Source organism: Hyla sarda, chromosome 1, assembly GCF_029499605.1.
Source record: "Hyla sarda isolate aHylSar1 chromosome 1, aHylSar1.hap1, whole genome shotgun sequence".
Taxonomy (NCBI): domain Eukaryota; kingdom Metazoa; phylum Chordata; class Amphibia; order Anura; family Hylidae; genus Hyla; species Hyla sarda.
Genome location: NC_079189.1, coordinates 181016684 through 181043140, shown reverse-complemented (window position 1 = coordinate 181043140; position 26457 = coordinate 181016684). Strand labels below are relative to the sequence as shown.

The following is a 26457-nucleotide window of genomic DNA, read 5'->3' as shown; positions in this document are numbered from 1 at the left end:
CGGGATGCGATTCGCGATGCGGGAGGCGCCCGCTCGCGATGCGCATCCCGGCTCCCGTACCTGACTCGTTCCCCGTCTGTCTTGTCCCGGCGCGCGCGGCCCCGCTCCTTTGGGCGCGCGCGCGCCAGGTCTCTGCAATTTAAAGGGCCACTGCGCCACTGATTGGCGCAGCAGGCTTAATCAGTGTGTTCACCTGTGCACTCCCTACTTATACCTCACTTCCCCTGCACTCCCTCGCCGGATCTTGTTGCCATTGTGCCAGTGGTTGCTACCGCCGCTGCAAGACCATCCCGCTTTGCGGCGGGCTCTGGTGAATACCAGTAGCAACTTAGAACCGGTCCACCAACACGGTCCACGCCAATCCCTCTCTGGCACAGAGGATCCACCTCCAGCCAGCCGAATCGTGACAGGACTGGTCCTGTGCCAAGGTAGCTCAGATGGAAGATAGACAGCTTCAACTATTTAGGGGCCTTTACTCTCCATAGCATGCACTACTTGCCTAGGCCCTAAACTTAGGCAGAGTTATCACCCTAAAATAGGGTGCCTAGCCCAACATGGTAACATTAAAATCTACAAATCATAACCTAAAAATGATCCCTCCTTTGGCTTTGTATACAGAAAAATAAATGTAGAGCATAATTTCACAAAGATTAAGTAGTGAAACATTATTATTGTTACTATATACATTTCATATTGTTACAATTGTACTGAATAAAATGTTTTTTTTTGTTTTGCAGTATGTTTTATGGCAAAATGAAGTACTATTGGTCCCACAAAAAACAAGCCCATACAGCTACGTTGATGAAAAAATAAAATGGTTATGGTTTTTAGAACATGAAGAAAACGGAACACAGAAAAATGAAAAATGTCTGCATCCTTAAAAAGGGGTACTCTGCCCCTAGACATCTTATCCCCTATCCAAAGGATAGAGGATAAGATGTCTGATTGCGGGGGTCCATATCTTGGGACCCCCCACAATCTTGGCTGTGGCACCCCAGACATCTAGTGCATGGAGCGAACTTCGCTCCGTGCCGGATAACTGGTGATGCGGGGCGGAGTCTTGTGACGTCACAGCCGTCACACCCCCTCCCATAGACTTGCATTGAGGGGACGTGACCATGACCTCATGCTCTAAACAAACGCCAGGTGCAGCAGGGACAACGCAGGGGGTCCCGCCGCTGGGGGGATAAGATGTCTAGGGACCTCTTTTAAGAGTGTTTACCCATTTCGCTTTTTAATTACAATTATTAAACACAAAACCTAAAATAAAGCATAAATGGAGGGCACGTATAAAGAAAAAGAAAATTACACGTAAGGATCTTAATGTCTGAACACACCATCAATATATTATTAGCCGTCTCATCTCACATTCCTTAAGAAAACACAGCTTTTCATAAGCCAAATATCTTTTACTTGAAGCCGTGTACGCAATCTGCTTCCTTTGAGTGTTAATACTGTGTGCCCTTCAATCACAACTGAGCAGAACAAAATAATTAGTATGCTAAGACCAAACTGCCCAAACACTGATTATGTGAAAAGAAAGCTTGGTCAGAAAAATGGGGACACATTGCACATGCTTGCTCCAGATAAAGAAACACTGACCAAACCCAAACCGTCTTCAGTTATGTTCAACCATCTTATTTATACATGTCAGCTACTTAGTTTAACAAAGTGTGAAAATATCGCAGCCAAGACAGGCCTACACATCTATTTACAGACACAACTGTTTGTTAACAAGGAAGACGGGTTTGTATTAATTAGTGACGCTTAATTTAACGCAGTGCCAGTTTAACCAAAAACTCCAAAGTGGGACAAAGAAGTCTGCTAACAGAATTAGTTCAGTATGAAACACTCGTCTGTGTTACCATGTCTGCTTCACGAGACTTGAAAAGAAGATTGTTTCGAGGAATTTGATCTGGGCAAAGAGTCTTTTTTTGTTTCAAATTAAAAAAATATTGTTATTTTTCTTTTTACAGAGAAAAACCTAAAAACAGACACAGACAAGTTAATTTCACATGATCATATAACTGGCGCATTTCTGTAATATGTCGGAAGGGTGTAGCCCAACCGCGAGTTTGCTGCTTCTCTATGAATCAATGAGTTCTGGTCAATGTTCTTGTAAATGACAGAATTAACTTCTTAGAATGCCAGTCTGCTGCTTCTAAAGCCAGAAGGATAATGGTGCATGAATAAGAAGCATGAACTCTTAAAAGAGGGATATTGTTTCTTGACGAAGCATCAGTGCAACGTATAAAACAATTCTATGTAAAAAAAAAAAAAAAAAACCTGGAAAGAAAAAAGGAAATCATGACTCTCCCAGCTTAATAGTTTTAGGAAAAGTATATCATATTGCCACTTTTTGCTATGTAAATCCGTAAATCAGACATATTTAAAGCTAAAAGGTACCTTGATCTTAATAAACTATTTACAAAACAACAACAGGGTTCTGTCCACTCTGTAATTGTTTCCATATCTCACAGTGTCAACCATCTAAAAGTTTTTTTGTTTTTTAAGTCTGTATCGCTGGTTTCTTTCTCCATTGTGCTTGGCCTACTTCTCCGAAAGATGCTGGAGGTGCAGAGATATAGGCACATTAGTGCATATATGGTGGTTTTGTCCAAAAATACTCTAATCCTAAAGAAAAATGAGCACATTTCTATCTACTTATAAGTGAAGAAAAGGAAAACCGCCCACTCACCATGTTCATCTTCTTCTTTTATTGCATAAAATACTCACATACAGACATAAGGGAGAAGGAAGGAGCAGGGGGTACAAGCGGCAACAAGCACTTAGTGCGAAACGGAGCTTGTTGCCGCTTGTACCCCCCCGCTCCTTCCTTCTCCCTTATGTCTGTATGTGAGTATTTTATGCAATAAAAGAAGAAGATGAACATGTTGAGTGGCCGGTTTTCCTTTTCTTCCCTTATATGTGTTTTGCGCTCTTCTTAACCAGAGCACCACCGTCATCACATCTGCAAAGCACTTTCCTAGACCAGGGACCGGTGATCCTGCCCATCTGTAGTGCCATAGGAAAATCCTTTTCTATTTGGATACATTTCTATCTACATTATGTGGGTTTCCAGTTATTCTTGATGTCTCCCTTACAGGATTCGGCAGGCTGGAGGTGGATCCTCTGTGTCAGCGAGGGATTGGCGTGGACCGTGTCGGTGGACCAGTTCTAAGTTACTACTGGTTTTCACCAGAGCCCGCCGCAAAGCGGGATGGTCTTGAAGCGGCGGTAGCAACCAGGTCGTATCCACCGGCAACGGCTCAACCTCTCTGACTGCTGAGATAGGCGCAGTACAAGGGATTAGACAAGAGCAAGGTCGGACGTAGCAGAAGGTCAGGGCAGGCAGCAAGGATCGTAGTCAGGGGCAACGGCAAGAGGTCTGGAACACTGGCTGGGGATACACAAGGAACGCTTTCACTGGCACAATGGCAACAAGATCCGGCAAGGAAGTGAAGGGGAAGTGAGGTAATATAGGGAAGTGCACAGGTGAACACACTAATTATAACCATGCGCCAACCAGTGGTGCACCGGCGCTTTAAATCGCAAAGAGCCGGCGCGCGCGCGCCGGGACAGCACAGACGGGGAACAAGTCTGGTAAGCAGGTCGGGATGCGCACCGCGAGCGGGCGCGTCCCGCATAGCGAATCGCATCCCGGCTGGGGACATTATCGCAGCGCACCCGGTCAGCGGGTCTGACCGGGGCGCTGCGAACAGGAGAATGCTCTGAGCACTCCGGGGAGGAGCGGGGACCCGGAGCGCTCAGCGTAACATCCCTAATGTAGCATAAAATAATAACCATTATTGTTTTAGGGTGAAGCAAAGAATTGTGAAGCGATAGAACTCTGACTAAGTTCTGACCATTAAAGAAATCATTGAAGGGGTATCCCGACTTTATATATCTTACCCTCTATCCAAAGGATAGGGGATAAGATGTATGATCGTAGGGGTCCCGCCGCTGGGGACCCCCATGATCTTGGTGCAGCCCCCGGCATTCTGTGCCGGGCGCTGCCTCCGAGATGGGGACGTGACACAGAATGCCAGGGGCTGCACCAAGATCGCGGGGGTCCCCAGTGGCGGGACCCCTACGATCATACATCTTATCCCATATCCTTTGGATAGGGGATAACGTATAAAGCCGGAATACTCCTTTAATGGTCTTCACATGACATGAATACAAAATTGGGGGGCAAAACTTTTTCTCCAGGTGGGATATTTAATACACAATACAATTTAAATATGAGGACACTAACTTTAGTCTTCATGACACCTATATTGTTGCCCCCAGTAGACTGAATTCGCTATAAATGTAATATGTAAACTTGCAGAGCCGATAAAGTTGGTTAAACTTTGGTTGGTTTGTTTTTGTTCCTGTGTCTTTAAAGAAAGCCTACTTTGTAGCTTTATCTGTGAGTTATGTTACTTGTCAGGTGGCGGGGAAATTAAACCAATCACTTGTGTCGTGACTTTAAATGATGACTGTCATTTATACATCTTGAAAATCCCTTTTTCATTCATAGTGATTCTGTTTGTACATACCCTTAGGCCACGTTCACACGTCAGAATTTGCCTGCCGGATTCCACACTGTAGCAAAGTCCTGTTGAATTCAACCGGATTCCATTTTCCGTGTCTGCACAAAGAATGAACATGTTCATTCCTTTTGCGGAGTCCGCACGGAATGCATAACCGTCTATCAGGGAGATTTATCAAAACCTGTGCAAAGGAAAAGTTGCCCAGTTGCCCATAGCAACCAATCAGATCACTTCTTTCATTTTGCAGAGGCCTTGTTGAAAACAAAAGAAGTGAGCTGATTGGTTGCTATGGGCAACTGGGCAACTTTTCCTTTGTAGATGTTCTGATAAATCTCCCCCTATAAGACAGCGCATTCCTGTGCAGTCCTGGCGCCGGATTATTATGCCAGCACCCCAGAGTGTCCGGAATGTCTGTACGGAGATTCTCCTGCGGACATTCCTGTCGTGTGGACATAGCCTTAAGCATACCTCCTGAGGTAATTTTTGTAGAATATGCTGTCCTGTGTGAATATATGAGGAGTAAAACTATTTCTGGTCATAATATAACTTGTATATAGCATTTTCACCTTATTATTTAGAAACATTTATGTGAATTTAAGTACTTGTGTGTCAAAAAAGACAAAAATATTTTTTGAGTGAAAATTTTTTTTCCTAGGCAGGAATATTATATCTGCAACTTTCAGAGCACAGAGGCCAGTCCATCAGACAAGTTTACAAGTTTCCTGGTGAAGGGTCCTCTATGCTTTCAAAGGTTTTTAATTCTTTTTCTTCTAGTTATTTATCTGGCTTTTTTTTTTTTTTTTATATATATATATATATATATATAATTTACTATCACATAGATTTTTCTGAACATGCTGCCACACTCTTTTTTTCTATACATTCATTTACCAAGAAATGTTTCATTTCTGATCCTATGATATCCAGATTTAAAGAGACGTCTCATACCAGGATAGGTGATAGGTTTTAAATTGCGGGGGTCCGACCGCTGACCACCCCCCCCCCCCCCCCCCGCAATCTCCTGTATGGAGCCCCTCCACGCCCCTCCATATATCTCTATGGGAGAGCCAAAGAGTGCTGAACAGCTCTCCCATAGAGATATATGAAGGGGGTGTGTCGGCCCCACTTTGGGCGTTGGTTGTGACGCGTCGCTCTAGGGGAGATATGGGGCCCCAGCAGTCGGACCCCCCACAGTCTAAAACGTATCCCCCTGCGGATAGGGGATATGTTTTTCTGTACTTCCAGATATGAGACTTCTCCTTTAAATATCAGCTTTATTATATAACACACTTTTCTTCCGGCCTAGTAAGTGCTATTTACTAAGCTAATGCCTCTATAGTATAGAAAATTATGTTTACCCTCTAAATGTTACTTTTGTGAATAGGAATAACAGAGAAAAATAGAAAAAAAACAGCGCTCAGAGAAGACACCACAAGTCTCAAAATAATAAGATAGGATCAATATCCATATACCACTAACTTCACTGGGGTTTTTGGAAAAAGGTGGATCGTCAGCCGCAGAGGGACGCATCATGCTTATGGCATTCTGATATGGGGTATTTATAAATGGATAATGGATGGACATCTTTTGGACAGACTGTGGTTATGTGGACATCATAGAGGTTGCTTTTTGATCTAGGTGGTATTGTTATCAGAATATCTTATCTATAAAAATTTGGAGGGCCATATAGGATCCTGGTGGTTGTATAATTGTGGTCCGGAGTTATCTGTATTAAAGGAGCTATTATTATCAGGTCATTTCTTTAGGGGGACATTTGTTAAGTCTTTCCTTTTGTGGAGGTGTCCTTACATTAGGGTCCTCACTCTATCAGTGACCCTGTTTTTTGCTGCCTAACTACCTAGAGGTCATTGCATCAGTCGGAGGATATTCAAATGAAGCCACAAATAAGCCTTGTCATTGTTTGTCTGCATTCATGTGCTTTGTATTGTATACATGCTTGCTTTGATGTATTACAAATATGTATAGTCTTAATTGTCCTCTCATTTTCTTTGTACTAAGTTGTGCTATTGTCCATGTGTCGCATGCTGTCTATATATATATTGTTCCTCCATATCTCTGTGCTTATTAGGTATATTTTTATACTGTTGTTGTCATCCCCTGATGAACCGTTGTATATCATAAGATACACGGGGAAACGAGTTGGGATATACAGTTGTTCATCATAGGAGAACTTTCTCTTTCTTTTGTGTGGATACAAATTATTTATATTATTGTTATTGGGTTTTTTAATGAGGATTTCATAAAATTATAAATTTTAGCTACATGGTTTAGTGTTATTCTGGTATAAATTAGCTATAGGACACTATTGTGTCCAACTGTCAGTGATATTGTTCAATATCCAACCACTCACTTCACTGGGGTTTTTGGAAAAAGGATGTGGGTCCTTGATCCAAATTCCCCTTATCCAAGTCAGCTTCAAAGTATAGTCCCAGGCAGGAACAGGTCACCGGGAGCTCCAATGGGTTAAATTCATATTCTTTTCAAAGGTAAAATATACACCTTTTTCATCAGACTTTTGTGAATAGGATAATGATATTTTGAAATGTACCCATCTTCAATGAGAAGGCAATTCGGCATTCTGTCTGTTACACGATGTTATCTATACATAACAAAAATCTATAGAAGGTGTAACAGTTTAAAGTCAATAATAATTACAAAGCAAAACACCTGTGTAAATCAAAAATGTAAATCTTTATAAAAAAAAAAAACAGGCACAGGTGAAATTTGAATATCGTGCACAGATCATTTATTTCAGTAATGCAACAAAAAATCAGCCGTGATTTGCCTAATTGTGATGATGCTGCTCATTAAAACCCCAAAACCGCCCCCCCCCCCTCCCAATTACTATGATTTGGGGAGCCATGTCATCTGCTGGTGTTGGTCACTGGGCTTCATTAAGTCCAGGCTCAATGCATCCGTCTACCAGGAAATTTTGGAGCACTTCATGCTTCCTTTCCTTTTAAGTTGCATTAATGAAATACAATGAATTTTTGCACAATATTCACATTTTTCTAGTTTCACCTGTATGTAGGATGCAATGACATTTAAAATCAATAGGGTAAACATTAAAATGATACCAGAGAACATTCCCTTTTACATGACAGAGAAGGTGGGGCTCCTGAAGAATAGGAAGACACACTAGGGACAAAAATCCCAAAGTAAGTGATGCACGTTAAATGGGACAATTTCACCACTACTTGTCCGTAGGGGAAAAGACCAAACAATAGGACTATAGTCCAATATATAAAAGTGCTAAGTGCTCTGTATTAGAATATATAAACAATGAAGGATCATAGTGTGTCAGAATAAGAATCAAGGTGCTAGTGCTGGTAAGTAGTCTCACAGGAGCCACCACCGAACCCGTCCTGCTTGTTTTTCTATAAAGATATACATTGTTGATCTACATATACTGTATGCTTTCATTTGTAACTCATGGTCGACATGCAGACATAAAAAATGAGAAATAGTGAAGGAATCAGATACTGGCAATGAGGAAAAGTGCTGAATTCTAAAGGTAAGTACATTGTAGAAGTTTTTGGAAGCAAAGCCAAAAATGGATCGTGTCCCCTTTAAATATACTCCTGGCTTTGGCTCAAACAAACTGCATCAAAAACTGTCAAGAGCATGTGATTTCAGCCTAAGGCCTGGTTCACACTGGACGGAATATCCTCATGAGATCTTGGGGGTGACACTAGGACTGTGTGCATTAGCATCTATGGGGGGCAATGCAGTCCGCACGGTCATAGTGCCGCCCACAAGATTTTCGGCGGAAATTCCTTCCAGAGATGTCATGTGATTTGTATTACCACTGCAGAAATCCAAGGCCAACTGTTATATTCCTGCTATGGGTCTGCTGTGATCAGATGAGAAGAACACACTGGTGGGAATTTATTAATGGGAACCTCATTTTTTGGGCTGGTTTGTTTGCTACACTTTGGGTGCACAATCCTTGCCCAATTGTTTGCTCCTCAAATTGTTCCACGTTGTGCACCAGAATTCTTTTGTAAACCCAACAAACCCTTCAGTTGTATTCTAAAACCTACATGGCAGATGTGCCAAAGGTTTGGAGATACAATCCATGAAATGTATAAACTGAGGCTGGATTTCCACTTAGCAGGTTTTTCTTTCTTTTTTTTTTTGAAAACTGCCACTGCAGTTTTTGAGCCAACGCCGGAAGTGTATAAATGGCTAATAAAAGGAAGGACTTATACTTCTCCTTCCTCATGGTTTCTCTTCTGGCTTTGGCTCAAAAACTCCAGTGGCAGTACGTTCACACGAGCAGACCCACAGCGTATTTTATGCTGCGGATCTGCCGCTGAAGGACCGCTGCATGGTGGCTTTAGATGAGCATTATGCCGCTACAAGCAGACACACTGAAGCAATGTGCGAGTCGCCGCGCATGCGCAGTGTACTGGCACATATCGCGGCTGCTTCCCCTGCTCCATGAGCTGGGCCAAGAGCTGCCACGATATGCAACTATACTGCGCATGCGTGCAGCAACTCGCACATCGCAGTGTGTCTGCTCGTAGCGGTGTATTGCCGCTCCAAGCAGGCACATGTAAAGCCACCAGAGGCAGATCAGCAGCGTAAAATACCCTGTGGGTTTGCTTGTGTGAACGTACCCTTATGGTGCCTTCACACGTGCGTATTTTCTGCTGCAGATCTGCTTCAACAGATCTTGCTGCCCATTGAAGTCAATGGGCAGACAAATCTGCAGCAGCAAATTTGCTGCAAAAATACGCACGTGTGAACAGGTGCGTTCACACGTGCGTATTTTTGCTGCAGATCTGCTGCAGATTTTGGTGCCAATTGACTTCAGTGGGCAACAAAATCTGCTGAAGCAAATCTGCAGCAGAAAATATGCATGTGTGAATGCACCCTAAGGGTACGTTCACACGCACGGATTTACGCAGCGTATTTAGCTGCGGATCCGCTGGTGAAGGCCCCGCTCTATGCTGGCTTTACATGTGCCTGCTCGTAGTGGCAATAAGCCGCTATGAGCAGACAAACTGCAGCGATGTGTGCGGCTTACTCGCACATCGCGGCCACTCTCCCTGCTCTGAGCTAGGCAGAGAGCTCCCGCGATGTGCGAGTATACTGCGACTCGCACATCGCAGTGTGTCTGCTGGTAGGGATGTATTGCCGCTACCAGCAGGCACATGTAAAGCCAGCTTAGAGCGGGCCTTCACAGGTGGATCGGCAGTGTAAAATACGCTGAAAATCGGCGCGTGTGAACGTACCCTAAGGGTACGTTCACACGGGCGGATTACCAGCGGAATTCAGTGGGTCAGCAGAAAATCCGCATTAGAGGCAGTTTTGCAGATTTTCCTTCGGACCAATTGAAGTCAATGGTAGAAAATACGCTGCGGAAATTCTGCAGGTAACCTGCCCGTGTGAACGTACCCTAAGGCAGGGTCCATACTGCGGAATCTCCAGCTGGAAAAGTTACGTCTGGAGATTCCGAGAGCAGCCTGAATTCATAGAGGGCAGTTTATTTTGCCTGGATTTCTCTGAAAGAAGAGTTGGATATTACTTGCAGCGGTGGAATATCTGCTGCTGAAATTACATCAGCTGCACTGTGCAGCGGAATCCCGATAACAGCAATGGGATTCTGCTGCACCAGAATTTCCAAGTGAAGTTTCTAAGTGGAATTACACACCCAACTTTCACTTTGACAATGTGGGAATTAATCTGATCAGAATAAAAGTGGTTGAAATTGACCAATTTTATAGATGTTGTGCTTTCTTTGTTTAACCCCTTAAGGACACAGCTGATTTTCATTTTTGCATTTCGGCTGTCCAGCTGTAATTTCATATTTCCCGCCAGATCCGTGATGGCGGCTCCCAGCAGGAAATATGAAATACCACTCTCCAAAGCAAGTTTTGTTCGCCAGGTCCGGGCTGGCTTACATTTGTGGTGCTTTTGGAGGCAGTTGCGACTTTTTGTGTGACTTATGCTCTTGATAAATTCTTCACCACTGCAAAGTGAAAACTAAAATTTACTTAAGTAAGCTCTATTTTTAGCTTTTTGCTTACAGCCAAAAGTTGCAAGGAAAAATTGCTTAGGCGCACTTGCGACTTTTTGTGCGAATTTTGTAAGCAATAAGAGCTTTAAATCCCTTGATAAATCTCCCCCAATATGTTTGTGGTGGTTCTTTTTCTACAGCGGTGCCAAAAATTTAGCACAGGATTGCCAAAATCCTTTTTTTATATATGGGATGCAGACTATAGAAGAATTCACAACAAAATTTTTGTCTGGTATATGTGAATGGGGCCTAAAAGCTCTTCTTAAAGGGGTATTCTGATGGAAAACAAATGTTTTCAAATCTACTGGTGCCAGAAAGTTAAACAGTTTTGTAAATTACTTCTATATATAAAAATCTTGAACTTTCCAGTACTTATCAGCTGCTGTATGCTTTATAGGAAGTTGTATTTCTTTCTGGAATTCTTTCCAGTCTGACCACAGTGCTCTCTACTGACACCTCTGTCTGTATCAGGAACTTTCTAGAGCAGGAAAGGTTTGCTATGGGGATTTGCTTGTATTTTGGATAGTTCCTGACATGGACAGAGGTGTAAGCAGAGAGCACTGTGGTCAGACAGAAAATAAATTAAAAAAGAAAAGTATACAGCAGCTAATAAGTACTGGAAGGATTAAGATTTTTAAATATAAGTAATTTACAAATCTGTTTAAATTTCTGGCACCAGTTGATTAGAATAAATTTATTTTCCACCGGAGTACCCCTTTAACCGGACCTTATCACTTACCGGAAATGGCTCAAGTATAATCGCTAAGTCTGTGCACCTTCATCTGTATCTCTTTAAAAGCCCTGCAAAACTGCAGCAAAGGGCTTTTTTAAAAATCATTTGTTTTGATGGCCTACATTCCCAAGCAAATGCACTTCCTCATCGTCAGGATGTAATTAGATAGAAGTCTTTAAAAGGCATTAAAACAGGTTGGACAATGCAATTTGTATCTGAATTCCACTTGTTCATCACAGAGCATAATGGTAAAATGTTTCTTGCTGTTGTTGGCGGAGGAGCGGATGTGATAAATAATGCACTCTGTTTATATTTTTGTATTGTACTGAGTGGTGACAGGGAGTGGATGTTCTCAGTACATGCAGGGGAAGTTGCCAACATGTCCTAAACCAACGTGTATAATAGATATACAGTAGCTTAGGTTCCATTTACACTGCATTGAAGTGTATGCCAGAGGTATACATCAGGATAAATGCATAATGCATGCCTCTGATGTATGTACCTGTTAGAAAAATACACTGTGCAACCATACATTAGCTATAGACACCCACGGTAAAAGAGACCACATACATTTTTAATTGGATGTCTGTATATAAAATAGTGCAGTAGGCTATGCTATTCTATAGAGGACAAAAAAGTAAATAAACATAGAAACATATACCAGGTATACCAAAGCCAAAAGGGCACTCTTTTGGCTCTGTTGGGTGAATGGTGGCCTATAGTTACGTTTGGCATACATGCTGGGGACCATTCATGTGTGAGACCATTCATGTGTGGGCTCAATTTCAATTTTGCCTTAGAACACTGCCATGAAAAAAGAAAGGTGTCTAAATATTCTCTAAGAGCAACTTCACTCAACAATCCAGGAGCAATATGGTGATAAGCATAACGGAGCACCATGTCACAAGGCAAAAGTTATAACCTAGTGGCACGGTGAACGAAACATTGATATTTTGGATCCATAGCCAGAAAAATTCCCAGCTCAATCTCATTAAGAACCTATGGTCAATTCTCAAAAAGTGGGGGGAACAAACAAAAACCCAGAAATTGTGATAAACTCCAAGTGCCCAGTATGCAAAAATGGGTTGTCGTCAGTCAAGATTTGGTTCAGAAGCCAATATCCAGCATGCCAGGGAAATTGAAGTCTTACGAAAGAAGGGTCAACACTGTAAATATTAAAAGGGTACTCTGCTGCAAACATCTTATCCCCTATACAAAGGATAGGGGATAAGATGTTAGATCGCGGGGGGTCCCGCCGCTGGGGACCCCCACAATCTCTGCTGTGACACCCCAGTAAATGGGTGCACGGAGCAAACTCTGCGCCATGCCCGATGACTGACTATGCCAGTGGCCACACCCCTTCCATTTACCTCTATGTACTAGCCATCACACCCCCTCCCATAGACATGAATGGAGGGGGCATGGCGTGACATCACAAACGCAGAAGCTGCAAGCTTCCGTGTTCCGGACGCTGCTGCCGGCCTGGAGATCATGGGGGTCCCAAGCGGTGGCCCTTTGGATAGGGGATAACATATTTACAGCAGAGAACCCCTTTAACTCTTTGCAAAGACTAGTTTGTCAATAAAATGCTTAGAATTGTACTTCAGTATATCATAAAAACATCTGACTTATAACACTAAAAAAGCATATTTTATGAAAACCAAAATTTGTTCCAGTCTCAAAACTTTTGGTCGGGACAGTAGAAGAAATCCCCTTTTTATTTTTAATATCCCTACCGCCTACTTTACTTCTCTTGTTTCCATCCTTACAACCTGGTTGTTTTGAAGAATGGCCCTTCATCTAAGCTGTTTGGAGGTATTGGGAGCAGTGATGAAGTGAGGGAACACATTTATGGTGTACAGACTCTGGACACCCCAGACTGAGAGGATCTTTTGATCCACCAACAAGCACAGGCAGCTCCCAGAGTTTCCTTGTCCACCGTCCAGGTGCAGGTGGCACCTTCCCTACACACCCCTGTCTGTGCCCAGCCGACTTCTAGATGCTTAGCTGATGAAAATTTGGTGTCATGACATATATTAGATGTTCTGCCATTGACACCCCGCCACCAGCACAGTGGTTTGCAGTGAACGAGAAGCCTGAACTGCTACAAACTGGAAACGTATCATTTTTAAACAACAAATCTAGGTTCTGTTTGTAATCCGACGATAGCCGGGCTGAGTATGGAGGTTTTGTGGTGAGTGCTTTATTCCTGCCATTGCTATGGATCTGGGGAGCAATGGCATACTAAAAGCCTTTGGACCTAAAAGACTGTCTCTCGTGGTAGGGCTTTCCACTTCCATTTTTTTTTAGCAGGATAACAGTCACCTACACACAGAAGAGTGTCCCAGGAATGTCTCCACCAGATTTCAACACTTTTTTGGCCTTTCTTGTTGACCAGATTTATACATAACTATACATGCCATGCCAACCCACTGTCCTGCTCTGCCATTGGTCAGAATCAGTTCTGACCAATGGCAGGGGATAGGAGGAGATCGCATCACTGCGACCTCACTCCTACCCTGCAAGATGATCTGGGCTGTCACTGACAGGTCAGATCATCACTATTTTCCGGGTGATCGGGTCACCAGAGAGCCGATCAGCCCGGAATAGCAGAAAATCGCATGTCTGAATTGACATTCGATTTTCTGCGATCGCCGACATGGGGGGGGGGTCTCAGGACCCCCCTTGGTGTTTGCATCAGACGCCTGCTGAACGATTTCAGCAGGCGTCCGGTTTCGCAACCCGCCCGGCGCGCGACGGGATGCGAAATTCCCACAGACGTATGAGTACGTGCCTGGTCCTTAAGACCCAGGGCGCAGGGACGTACTCATACGTGCCTGGTCCTTAAGGGGTTAATATACCTTTACTAACCTATACATACACTGAACAAAAGAAAGCTGTTTGTGCAAAGGCTAAGGTGTTAGTGTCATTTATACACTGCTCAAAAAATAAAGGGAACACAAAGATAACACATCCTACATCTGAATGAATGCACTAATCGTATGAAATACTTTCGTCTTTACATAGTTGAATGTGCTGACAACAAAATCACACAAAAATTATCAATGGAAATCAAATTTATCAACCCATGGAGGTCTGGATATGGAGTCACACTGAAAATCAAAGTGGAAAACCACATTACAGGCTGATCCAACTTTGATAGGATATCCTTAAAACAAGTCAAAATGAGGCTCAGTAGTGTGTATGGCCTCCACGTGCCCGTATGACCTCCCTACAACACCTGGGCATGCTCCTGATGAGGTGGTCAACTCCAGGACAGTCTGTGGTGCAACATGGTGTTGGTGGATGAAGTGAGACATGATGTCCCAGATGTGCTCAATAGGATTCAGGTCTGGGGAACAGGCAGGCCAGTCCATAGCATCAATGCCTTCCTCTTGCAGGAACTGCTGACACACTCTAGCCTCATGAGGTCTAGCATTGTCTTGCATTAGGAGGAACCCGGGGCCAACCGCACCAGCAAATGGTCTCACAAGGGGTCTGAGGATCTCATCTCGGTACCTAATGACAGTAAGGCTACCTCTGGCAACACATGGAGGGCTGTGTGATGCCCCAAGAAATGCCACCCCACACCATTACTGACCCACCACCAAACCGGTCATGCTGGAGGATGTTGCAGGCAGCAGAACGTTCTACATGGCGGCTCCAGACTCATGTGTTCACATGTTCAGTGTAATCCTGCTCTCATCTGTGAAGGGCACTGAGCGCAGTAACAAATTTGCCAATCTTGGTGTTCTCTGGCAAATGCCAATCGTCCTGCATGGTGTTGGTCTGTAAGCACAACCCCCACCTGTGAATGTGGGACCCTCATACCACCCTCATGGAGTCTGTTTCTGACCATTTGAGTGGACACATGCACATTTGTGGCCTGCTGGAGGTCATTTTGCAGGGCTCCGGCAGTGCTCCTCCTGCTCCTCCTTGCACAAAGGCGGAGGTAGCGGTCCTGCTGCTGGTTTGTTGCCCTCCTTCGGCCTCCTCCACATCTCCTGATGTACTGGCCTGTCTTCTGGTAGCGCCTCCATGCTATGGACACTACGCTGACAGACACAGCAAACATTCTTGCCACAGCTCGCATTGATGTGCCATCCTGGATGAGCTGCACTACCTGAGCCACTTGTGTGGGTTGTAAACTCCGTCTCATGCTACCACTAGAGTGAAAGCACCACTAGCATTCAAAAGTGACCAAACCATCAGCCAGGAAGCATAGGGACTGATAAGTGGTCTGTGGTCACCACCTGCAGAACCGCTCCTTTTATTGGGGGTTTCTTGCTAATTGCCTATAATTTTCACCTGTTGTCTGTTCCATTTGCACAACAGCATGTGAAATTGATTGTCAATCAGTGTTGCTTCCTGAGTGGACAGTGTGATTTCACAGAAGTGTGATTGACTTGGAGTTACATTGTGATGTTTAAGTGTTCCCTTTATTTTTTTGAGCAGTGTATAAACTTTGACATGTCTTCCAGACATTATGAAACTTTCTCTGATATATAGTTAATAAAGCCTGGGCTAGGTCACAAATTACAGCAGAGATCAAACCGTGGTTTGTTGTTTTAACTAAGCATTGGGGTCCACAGACCAACCACAAACAATAAGATGATGCCGTATTAGGGGTACAGAAATGCACCAGCATTACAGTTGTATGAAGGCAGTCTCACAGCCATTGCTTATACTTCTACCCATTATTTAGTTGTGCAAAATTGGCAGCTGCAGAAATTCAGCATTTTTGTGCATTTTCTGCATAATTTTAGCTGGCAGACAGCCTCTGGAGTCTGACTTGGTGCAGCTGCCAATATAAGCAGACTGTGCACATGTACTAACAGAAGCAGAATAGGAAATTGCATATGTAAAAAAAAAAGTGAGCTCTGCAGTAACACAAATGTACACCAGATGGCATTAAATAAAATAGAGCAACATGACATTTCAGATTATTTATAGCAGTTATGGTATGTGCATTAAAGCAGTATTTTTTTGCGATTGTACCTCCAAAGGGTTAAAGTATGTCCGCGGGTACCCCTTGCATGGAACTTACGCACGAGGGGGTATCCGCTAGTAATAAAAGCACGAGTAATAAAAGTACTTCATTTCACAATGGCGTGTGATTACCTTTCTAATGCAATATTATGCCATTATCTCCCCCCCATTCCTCCATCTTAATCCCCTTGTGCCATCCCCCCCCTCCATCTTAATCCCTTTTGCCATTATCCCCCCCCCCCCATTCCTCCATCTTAAAGGGGTAATCCAGGCAAAACCTTTTTTTATATATATCAACTGGCTCCGGAAAGTTAAACAGATTTGTAAATTATCTTGATAGGAGAATGAATGAAAGAGTCGGCAACTCACCCCGCTGGTTCTTTCGTGAGATCCTTCTTTATCGCGGCATACTCACAATGACATGACAGGGGAGAGAAACACTGCGGGGGGGGGTACAAAAGTCGGCAACGGAACCGTTTCACACAGTGAACGTGCTTCTTCGGGCCTCAAATGCAGAATGGAATGCACGAGCCTTAAGTACAGGTATCCAAACTTCTGCACCTATGGGGAAAGGCTACGTGCGTGACGATGGGTAGGTGGCAACCACTCACGGTACTAACCCGCCCATGACATAAAGAATGAAAACATATAAGTGCAAAAATTAAAAACAGGGGGCCATATCGACCTTATCATTAAGGCCCAAAGAACCACAAGCATCTGTTTTAAGAATCCAAAAGGTTTCTCTTTGCCAGAGAAACCTGTCTAAGGAAACACCATGTTTCGGCTCCACCTTCTCAATACCTGCAAGAGTCAGTACGTCAGGATTTGCTCTGTGCGATTCCACTACATGGTTAATAAGGCAGGGGGCCCTCTTTCGGGTCTGAAGTGAATACATATGTTCTCTAATGCGGTTAAATAACTGTCTAATGGTCTTTCCAATGTAGAAGAAACCACACGGGCAAAAAATTACGTACACCACATACTTAGACCTACATGTAATTAGGGAGCTAACTGCATATGTATAAGCTCCTAAACGCAACGTTTTATGTCTAGTATTAAACTTACAAAAATTGCAACTATTGCAGGGATAGTTTCCCTTAGGGGCAACACTGTTCAGCCATGTTTCCTCTTTTTTGTTTTTAGTCCAATTTTTGTTACTTTTTAACATATCTCCCAAGGTTTTATTCTTTTTATAAGTTATCATAGGTTTTCTAGCTGCGATCTTTTTCAGGTCTTCATCATTTTCTAATATGAACCAGTTCCGCCGAACTGCCTGATAGATGGTGCTATTTATGGGAGAGTTTTTAAAAACAAAGACAAAGCGTTTTTCATTTTCAGTAACCTGGGTTCTAGATTTATTATTTCTATTCTTTCCCACTAGAAGGGGAAAAACCCTGCGTCCTTAAGGGGTTAAAGGGGTACTCCTATGGAAACCTTTTTTTTTTTTTTTTTTTTTTAAATGAACTGGTGCCAGAAAGTTAAACAGATTTGTAAATTACTTCTATTAAAAAATCTTAATCCTTCCAATAGTTATTAGCTTCTGAAGTTTTCTGTCTAACTGCTCAATGATGATGTCACATCCCGGGAGCTGTGCATGATGGGAAAATATCCCCATAGGAACTGCACAGCTCCTGGGACGTGAGTCATCAGAGAGCAGTTAGACAGAAAACATCAATTTACAAATCTGTTTAACTTTACGGAGCCAGTTGATATATATAAAAAAAGTTTTGGCCTGGAATACCCCTTTAATCCCCTTGTGCCATTATACCCCCCTCAAATCCCTCTGGGCCAATATATGAGATATGCTGGGACCCCCCTCCCATGATCTCAGGCATGGGGCCACGACCCACAACTCTCTCGTGCAGGAGGCATGTTGGCCGCAGCATGACGCCGCAGCAGACACGCCTCTTACATGCAGTTCTATGGGAAAGGCAGGGATGCAGCGTTCGTTCATCCCCGCCTCTCCCATAGAGCTGTATGGGAGGGGGCGTACCGTTGACCTCAATGAGGTCGACGCTACGCGCATTAACCGCTCTCACAGGGCCCATTTGGGAAATCACGGGGGTCCCAGCGGTAAGACCCCCTGCAATCAATACCCTTCAATGCTGATCAAGGTGTCTAAAGTGAAAGATCATCGTTAACTCTGAAGGGCACATGGAACCCCTGTGACGTGATTGCAGGGGTTCCGTGAGCTAAAATGGTGGACGAGAAAAAAGTGAAAAAAAACACACTACATTTTTATTATTGTCGGCTACATTTTTAGGTCCCCGCCCGCCCACATAAATTGATCCCTGATACAATTTTTTCCTTCACTACTACTTTTTTTTTTTAAATGATACCTTACGAAATTTTATTAAAAAAAGGTATCTCCAAAAAAAAATGAAAACTGCCTGAAAAACGCCAAAGTTAAAACCCACATATCGTTTTTTTTGGCGTTTTTTCACTCCCATCGACTTCTATGGGAGAAAAACGCCACGATTTTGACTAAAAAAATGCCAGTGGCTCAACATGCTGCGATTACCAACAATTTCAAAAACGCAAAAAAAGAGTGAAAAAACGCCAAAAGGATTTAAAAAACGCCAAAGTGAGAAACGCCAAGTGGAATAAGAATCTTGCAATTTCTCATTGATTTACAGCTAACATCTGGCCGCAGCTTTTTTTGGCCAAAAAAACACCATGCGGCAGAGCTGGCGTTTTTCCCCCCAAAAAAACAAGTGGAATTCCAGCCTAAGGACATCAGGGATAGAATTGTAGACCTGTACAAGGCTGGGATGGGCTACAATACAATAAGCAAGCAGCTTCGTGAGAAGGCAACAGCTGTTGGCGCAATTATTAGAAAATGGAAGAAGTTCAAGTTGACGGTCAATCTTCCTCAGTTTGGGGCTCCATGCAAGATCTCACCTAATGGGGCATCAATGATCATGAGGAAGGTGATGGATCAGCCCAGAGCTACACGGCAGGACCTGAAGAGAGTTGGGACCACAGTCTCCAAGAAAACCATTAGTAACACACTACACCGTCATGGATTAAAATCCTGCTGGGCACGTAAGGTCCCCCTGCTCAAGCCAGTGCATGTCCAGGCCTGTCTGAAGTTTTCCAATGACCATCTGGATGATCCAAAGGAGGAATGGGAAAAGGTCATGTGGTCTGATTGGTTTTTGGTCTAAACTCCACTCCGTGTTTGGAGGAAGAAGGATGAGTACAACCCCAAGAACACAATCCCAAAAACATCATTCTTTGGGGCTGCTTTTCTGCAAAGGGGACTGTACCATATTGAGGGGAGGGTGGATGGGGCCATGTATCGCGAGATCTGGCTGGGTCTTCCAGCATGACAACCACCCGAAACACAAAGCCAGGGCAAGGGGTGGCTCAGTAAGAAGCATATCAAGGTCCTGGAGTGGCCTAGGCAGTCTCCAGACCTGAACCAAATAGAAATCTTTGGAGGGAGCTGAAAGTCCATATTGCCCAGCAACAGCCCCGAAACCTGAATGATCTGGAGAAGGTCTGTATGGAGGAGTGGGCCAAAATCCCTGCTGCAGTGTGTGCAAACCTGGTCAAGAACTACAGGAAACATTTGATCTCTGTAATTGCAAACAAAGCTTTCTGTACCAAATATTAAGATATGTGTGGTACAGAAACCTTTGTATCAAATACTTATGTCATGCAATAAAATTCAAATTAAGTTTTTAAAAAAATCATACAATGTGATTTTCTGGATTTTTGTTTTAGATTTCGTCTCTCACAGTAGAAGAGTACCTATTATATAAATTACAGACCTCTACATGCTTTGTAAGTAGGAAAACCTGCAAAATCGGCAGTGTATCAAATACTAGTTCTCTCCACTGTAGCCTGGCTTAGCCAGTGTATAGCTGATCACATTGTATAATGCGATGAAAACTACAGATCAGGGTGCAAAAAAGTTAACCCTCATACTTCCCTGTATACAGAAAAATAAAAAAGTTATAGGGATCAGAAAAAGACAATTTTATGCATATGAAATTTCTTTTTTAAAAGTTAGCATTTTTTTAACCTGTTGCGGACGCAGGGCGTACAGGTACACCATTACGGCCAAGTCCTTAAGGACGCAGGACGTACATGTACGCCCCAGTGCCTGTTTAAAACACGCTCATGGGCAGAGCGTGCGTTAAACCCGGTGGGTCCCGACTGCTATCAGCAGCCAGGACCCAGGGTTAATGTGGGGCATCATCGATTGGGCCGATGCCCGGCAGTAACCCTTTAGAGGCTGCGATCAAAGTTGATTGCAGCGTCTAAAATGAAACCATCCCGGCAGCTCAGCGGAGCTGATCGGGACCATCGCAATGAAATTGCGATGTCCCGATGAGCTGACAGGATGGCGGGAGGGCCCTTACCTGTCTCCTCGCTGTCCGATCGGTGCTCTGCTGATCCAGGAAGCTTAAGCAGGCTATGGAATAGCATTGATCAGTATATGCAATCAGAAGATTGCATGGTATAGCCCCCCATATGGGGGCTAAAAAAATTTTTTAAAGTATAAAAAAAAAAAAAAAGTTTATGTGAATAAGCCCCTCCTCTAATAAAAGTTTGAATCCCCCCCCCCATTTCCAATTTTTTAAATAAAATGATGTAATAATATGTGGCACCGCCGCGTGCGTAAATGCCGGAACCTAAAATATAAGGTTAGCTAAACCGCACGGACGATGGCGTACACGTAAACAAATTCCAAAGACCAAAATTGTGAATTTTTGGTCACTTCATATACTATATAAAAAAAATAATAATAATAAAAAGGCGATCAAAAAGTCCCATCAAAACAAAAATGATAACGATAAAAAATACAGAGCACAGCGCAAAAAGTTAGCCCTCATATACCCCCATATGTGGAAAAATAAAATTTATAGGGGTCAGAAGATGATAATAAAATTAAATAAAACCTACATAAATTGGGTATCCTTGTAACCTTATGGGCCTACAGAATAAAGATAAGGTGTAATTTTTACCAAAAAGTGCACTGTGTAGAAACGGAAGCCCTAAAATTTACAAAATTGCATTGGTCTTTTATTTTAGCCCACAAATAATTTTTTTGTTATAGGGGTCAGTAGAGGACAAGTTTAAACGTATACATTTTCATGCATGTAGTTATGATTTATTTCAGAAGTATGACAAAATCAAACCTATATAAGCAGGGTATCATTTTAATCGTATGGACCTACAGAATAATGATTAGGTGTAATTTTTACAGAAAAATGTACTGCGTAGAAACAAAGCCCCCAAAAGTAAAAAAATTGCGTTTTTTCTTCCATTTTGTCACACAATGATTTTTTTCCCCGTTTTGCCATAGATTTATGGGTAAAATGACTGACGTCATTACAAAGTAGAATTGGTAGCGAAAAAAATAAGCCATCATATGGATTTTTAGGTGCAAAATTTAAAGGGTTACGCTATGCTTTTAAGGGGTTAAATGGCCCCTTTCTACATTTTTTTTTATAATGCCAGCTAGATTTTTAGTTCTCTGCCCACCCACATAAATTGATCATTGTTTAAACATTTATAAAAATTTTGTTGTAAAAAATAGAAATTTGATTTAATTTTTTTTTTTTTAACGGTAACCTACGAAATTTAACAAAGAAAGGTATCTCAATCACTTTTTGGTTTAGATCACCAAAGTCCAAAAAAAGAAAAAAAAACGCCTGCAAAAACACCAAAGTTAAAACCCACATGGCGTTTTTCATTACCATAGACTTCTTTGAGAGGAAAACACCAAAATTTTTCTGAGAAAAATGCCATACTCTAAAAGGATTTAAAAAAACGTCAAAATGAAAAAGTGGATCTGGCACTTTGCAGTTCACTATTGACTTGCAGCTAACATCTGGCTGGGAATTTTTTCACAGAAATGGGCGTTTTTATATAAAAAACCTCAGTGGAATTCTAGCCTTAAAGTTAAAAAAGTGTTGCAAAATATTTTCTTGTGAACCAGTTGTTTCCAATGGCAAAATAAATATGTGGATTTTGGTAGCAAGAACTGTGAGATTCAGAAAATGTAAATGCAAACCTATGTATTTCTCATCTCTAACTCTATTTAGAAAACATTTTGTACACTAATAAGCTACAACATTACAATACTGCTCCATCTAGTGGTGGGCTAAGGAAATGTTTACAGGATGACTTCAGGGGCACAAGCAAGTTGTATCTTTGAAACACTATCACCTGTAGTTTTTGTGTATATGCACTAGATCAGTGGTCCCCAATCCAGTCTTTAAAGGGGTATTCCAGTGGACTAAAAAAATTTCAACCGATGCCAGAAAGTTATAGATTTGTAAATTACTTCTATATAACAATCTTAATCCTTCCAGTACTTATCAGCTGCTGTATACTACAGAGGAAGTTGTGTAGTTCTTTTCAGTCTGACTCAGTGCTCTCCTGCCTTTGTCCATGTCAGGAACCGCAAGTTTGCTATAGGGATTTGCTTATGCTCTATACAGTTCCTGACACTGACAGAGGTGGCACTGTGAAAGCACTGTGGTCAGACTGGAAAGAACTACACAACTTCCTCTGAGCATACAGCAACTGACAAGTACTGGAAGGGTTAAGATTTTTACATAGAAGTGATTTACAAATATGTATAACTTTCTGGCACTAGTTGATTTGAAATATTTTTTTTCCTCTGAAGTACCCTTCTGCCCCTAGACATCTTATCCCCTATCCAAAGGATAGGGGATAAGATGCTGATCGTGGGAGTACAGTCACTGGGGACCCTCGCAATATCGGCTGTGGAACCCCAGACATCCAGTGCATGGAGCGAACTTGGCTCCGTGCCAGATGACTGGCGTTGCAGGGCAGAGGCTCATGACATCACGGTCACGCCCCGCTCGTGTCATCACAGCAATGCTCCCCTCAATGCAAGTCTATGGGAGGGAAGGTGACGGCCATCATATTGGATTTATTTTTCAGCCTATTTATCAGGCCCAAGGCCTGATTATTAAAATCCTATATGTGTATTATAATTGTAACTGTGTAATGTCTTATCCAAGACATGGGTGAGAGGTCATTCAGACTGTGTTTTGTGTATTGCATTTTATTGGGGGTCTGGCTGTTTGTTTACTTCTCCTTTGAAGGTGTGCACTCTGATCCCATCATATAATCAAACAGATAAGGGGTCAGGAAGAAAGATGCCCCACCTGGTGGGATCAGAGGGGAGGGGGGGGGGGGGGAATGGAGTCTCCCTCCCAAGAAAGCAGATATGATATTTAAACAATGCTAGACTCAGGGTGTTCAATACTATGCAACAAGCTGACAAGACCATCCTAAGAACAGCTGGAACTCACTCTCATGGACTGATACCATCATGCTGTAACTTCATCTTTTGTTTTCTGAACTTGTCTTGCAAAACTCTTTTATATATTTTTATACCTGTATGTCATTTGTTCCTGTGTTTTTATATATTTAGCACTGTGATACCTTTTATGAGATTAAATGTTTAATTAATCAGCTCTGGTCTTTGATCTCTAAATATATGAGCTCACCTTTCTGAAGGCAGCTTTGGTGGAAACATGTTTATCTAAGGGTTAATTTGGCGACTTGCTGGGACTAGTAGTGGATACCCAGAGGTCTGGCAGCTTTAACCCTTGCACCATCACACTGCATATGGTTTTCAATATGGTTCCATGCGGTTTTCAAATTGAAAATGTATAGGGGAACTGTATTGCAAAAACATGGGGTGAACCCAGCCTTATAGTGGTCAGCCAAACTATGATTCACTTGTCAGCTTCTGTAATTTATGGGCATCGTTAGTGGATGCAAAGACTCTCAACATTTGAGAAAATCCCAAGACTTGAAGGGCAGATAGGAAGGAGAATCCCCCTCATGTCTTGTACCACCACAATTTACTAAAGACTGGGATTTTACATGCCAGTTATTAGCTAAAGTATGTTTAAGTTAGGGTGTGTTCACATGTTCAGGTTTTTAATTGCAATTATTGAGTACAAATCCAAGAACAGATCATAAATGTAGCACAAGTATAAGGCTGTTTTCACTTAGGTCTCTGTCATGCATTTTCTTGGCCAGAAAAAATGCAGTAAAAACATCAGATAAACTGCCAATGCATTTTTCTGTGTATTTGCGTTTTTTTCTGCCATTTTTACCGTTGCGTGAAACTGCGTTTTTTTCTCCTTTGGCTGTTTTTCCTGTTCCTATGTCCACCCCCTGTTATATTGTGAAACACTGTACGCATTGAAAAAATTGCATAGTCTCAACATACTGTGATTTTGAAAATCGTCCACTGAGCCCCCAAAAAAAACAAAAAAAACGCGTGTTGGCCAAAAGTGTGTTGGCGTTTCACAAGTGTTTGTTTTTTTTTTACCCAAAAAAAAAAAAATGCAGTGCAGCATTTGTGGTATCAAGTGGAACCCCAACCTAAAAGGAACACAGGCATTTCAAATAAATTGTGGGCTTTGTATTCAATACTTATAAGGGTGCATTCCCACAGGGCATATACGCAGCGTATTTGAAGCTGCGCAAAATTTATGGCAGCAGTGGGAAATACGCTGCGTATCCCTTGCTCACTATACACACAGGGCTTTCCGCCGGCAGCCCTATGTGTGGAGTGAGTTTTGGAGGCGGGGCCGCGCGTCACAGACACGCCGGCGCACGGCCCCGCTTCCAAAACTCACGACACACATAGGGCTGCTGCCGGAAAGCCCTGTGTGTATAGTGAGCAAGGGAAACGCAGCGTATTTCCCGTTGCTGCCATAAATTTTGCGCAGTGTCAAATACGCTGCGTATACGCCCTATGGGAACGCACCCTTAGGGGGAAAAGGTTTTCAAACTAACTGGTGCCAGAAAGTTAAACAGATTTGTAAATTACTTCTATTTAAAAATCTTAATCCTTCCAGTACTTATCAGCTGCTGTATGCTCCACAGGAAGTTGAGTAGTTGTTTTCAGTCTGACCACAGTGCTCTCTGCTGATACCTCTGTCCATGTCAGGAACTGTCCAGAGCAGGAGCAAATCCCCATAGCAAACCTCTCCTGCTTCGGACAGTTCCTGATATGAACAGAGGTGTCAGCAGAGAGCACTGTGGTCAGATTGGAAAGAACTACACAGCTTCCTCTGTAGTATACAGCAGCTGATAAGTACTAAAAGGATTAAGATTTTTTAACTAAAAATAATTTTTGAATCTGTAGAACTTTCTGGCACCAGTTATATTGAAAAATTTTATTTCCTCCAGAATACCCCTTTAAAGAGAATCTGTCACCAAACTAAAACGTTTAATATATTGTTCCTTATGTAATTAGAACACACTTTGCTATTTACTTGCTGGTAAAATTCTCAACCTTTATCTGTTTTTAATGTGATTGAAAAAACGGCCACTAGGTGGCTCTTTTCTGTTCCCTGCACAAGTGAAACAGTTAGTTTGGTCTCCTCCTGGTATGACAGGAGACCAAACTCAGGAAGTGAGTGCGGGGCATGGCAAGGCACAGCTTTCACAGGCTTAAGTGATGTCACACCTGCTGGGGAATGCCCACTTTCACCTACTGGGAGCTCACACAATGTGAGCAAGGCTTTATAAAAAAAAAAAAAAAGGTTTATACACATTGCGATAGGGGGGTGATTCAAACTTTTATTAGGGAAGGGGTTAAATCACATTTATTAACTATTCTTTTTTAACTATGTTTACACAATTTTTTAGTCCCCATAGGGGACTATTACATGCAATCTTCTGATTGCATACACTGTTCAATGCTATGCCAGCTAGCACTGATCAGTGTTATTGGCGCTCTGCTGCTCCAGCCTGGATCTCAGGCATGGAGCAGGAGAGTGCCAATCAAACCGAGATGGAGAAGGGTAGGGACCCTCCCCTGTCCTCTAAGCACGGTCACGAACAGCCCGACTGAGCTGCCAGGAACGGTTTACTTTCATTTTAGATAAACTTTGACAGCAGAGTCTAAGTGGTTAATGCCTGGCATCACTGGCATTAGACACTGTCCTGGTGGCTGATAGCCGCTGGGACCACTCGGCTATGATGCTGGGTCAGCCCGTGACCCCGCGCCATAGCAGGGGAGCGGGACCAAGGCGTACAGGTACGCCCTTCTCCTTAAGGTGTTAAGGACCAGGCCTTTTTTTTGTTGTTGCACTTTCATGGTTTCCTCCTCACCCTTTAGTAGCCATAACTCTTAT

The 26457-nt window shown here is 42.7% G+C and overlaps 2 protein-coding genes across 5 annotated transcripts in view; one reads left to right on the top strand and one right to left on the bottom strand.

The window, feature by feature from the left end:
* LOC130361702 (carcinoembryonic antigen-related cell adhesion molecule 1-like) overlaps positions 1 to 4729 on the bottom strand; it is a 38075-nt gene extending 33346 nt beyond the window's left edge. For 2 of the 4 annotated variants that reach the window (XM_056565019.1, XM_056565043.1), the window contains exons 1-2: positions 4545 to 4729; positions 1866 to 2261 (exon numbers count right to left, since the gene is read on the bottom strand). The gene's annotated coding sequence lies outside the window, so the exon portion shown is untranslated. The remainder of the gene's footprint in view (positions 1 to 1865; positions 2262 to 4544) is intronic. The other 2 variants (XM_056565028.1, XM_056565035.1) reach the window with 2 other exon arrangements.
* Positions 4730 to 4869: 140 nt separating this feature from the next.
* ZGRF1 (zinc finger GRF-type containing 1) overlaps positions 4870 to 26457 on the top strand; it is a 171535-nt gene continuing 149947 nt past the window's right edge. The window contains exons 1-2 of the mRNA XM_056564937.1: positions 4870 to 5014; positions 5194 to 5289. The gene's annotated coding sequence lies outside the window, so the exon portion shown is untranslated. The remainder of the gene's footprint in view (positions 5015 to 5193; positions 5290 to 26457) is intronic.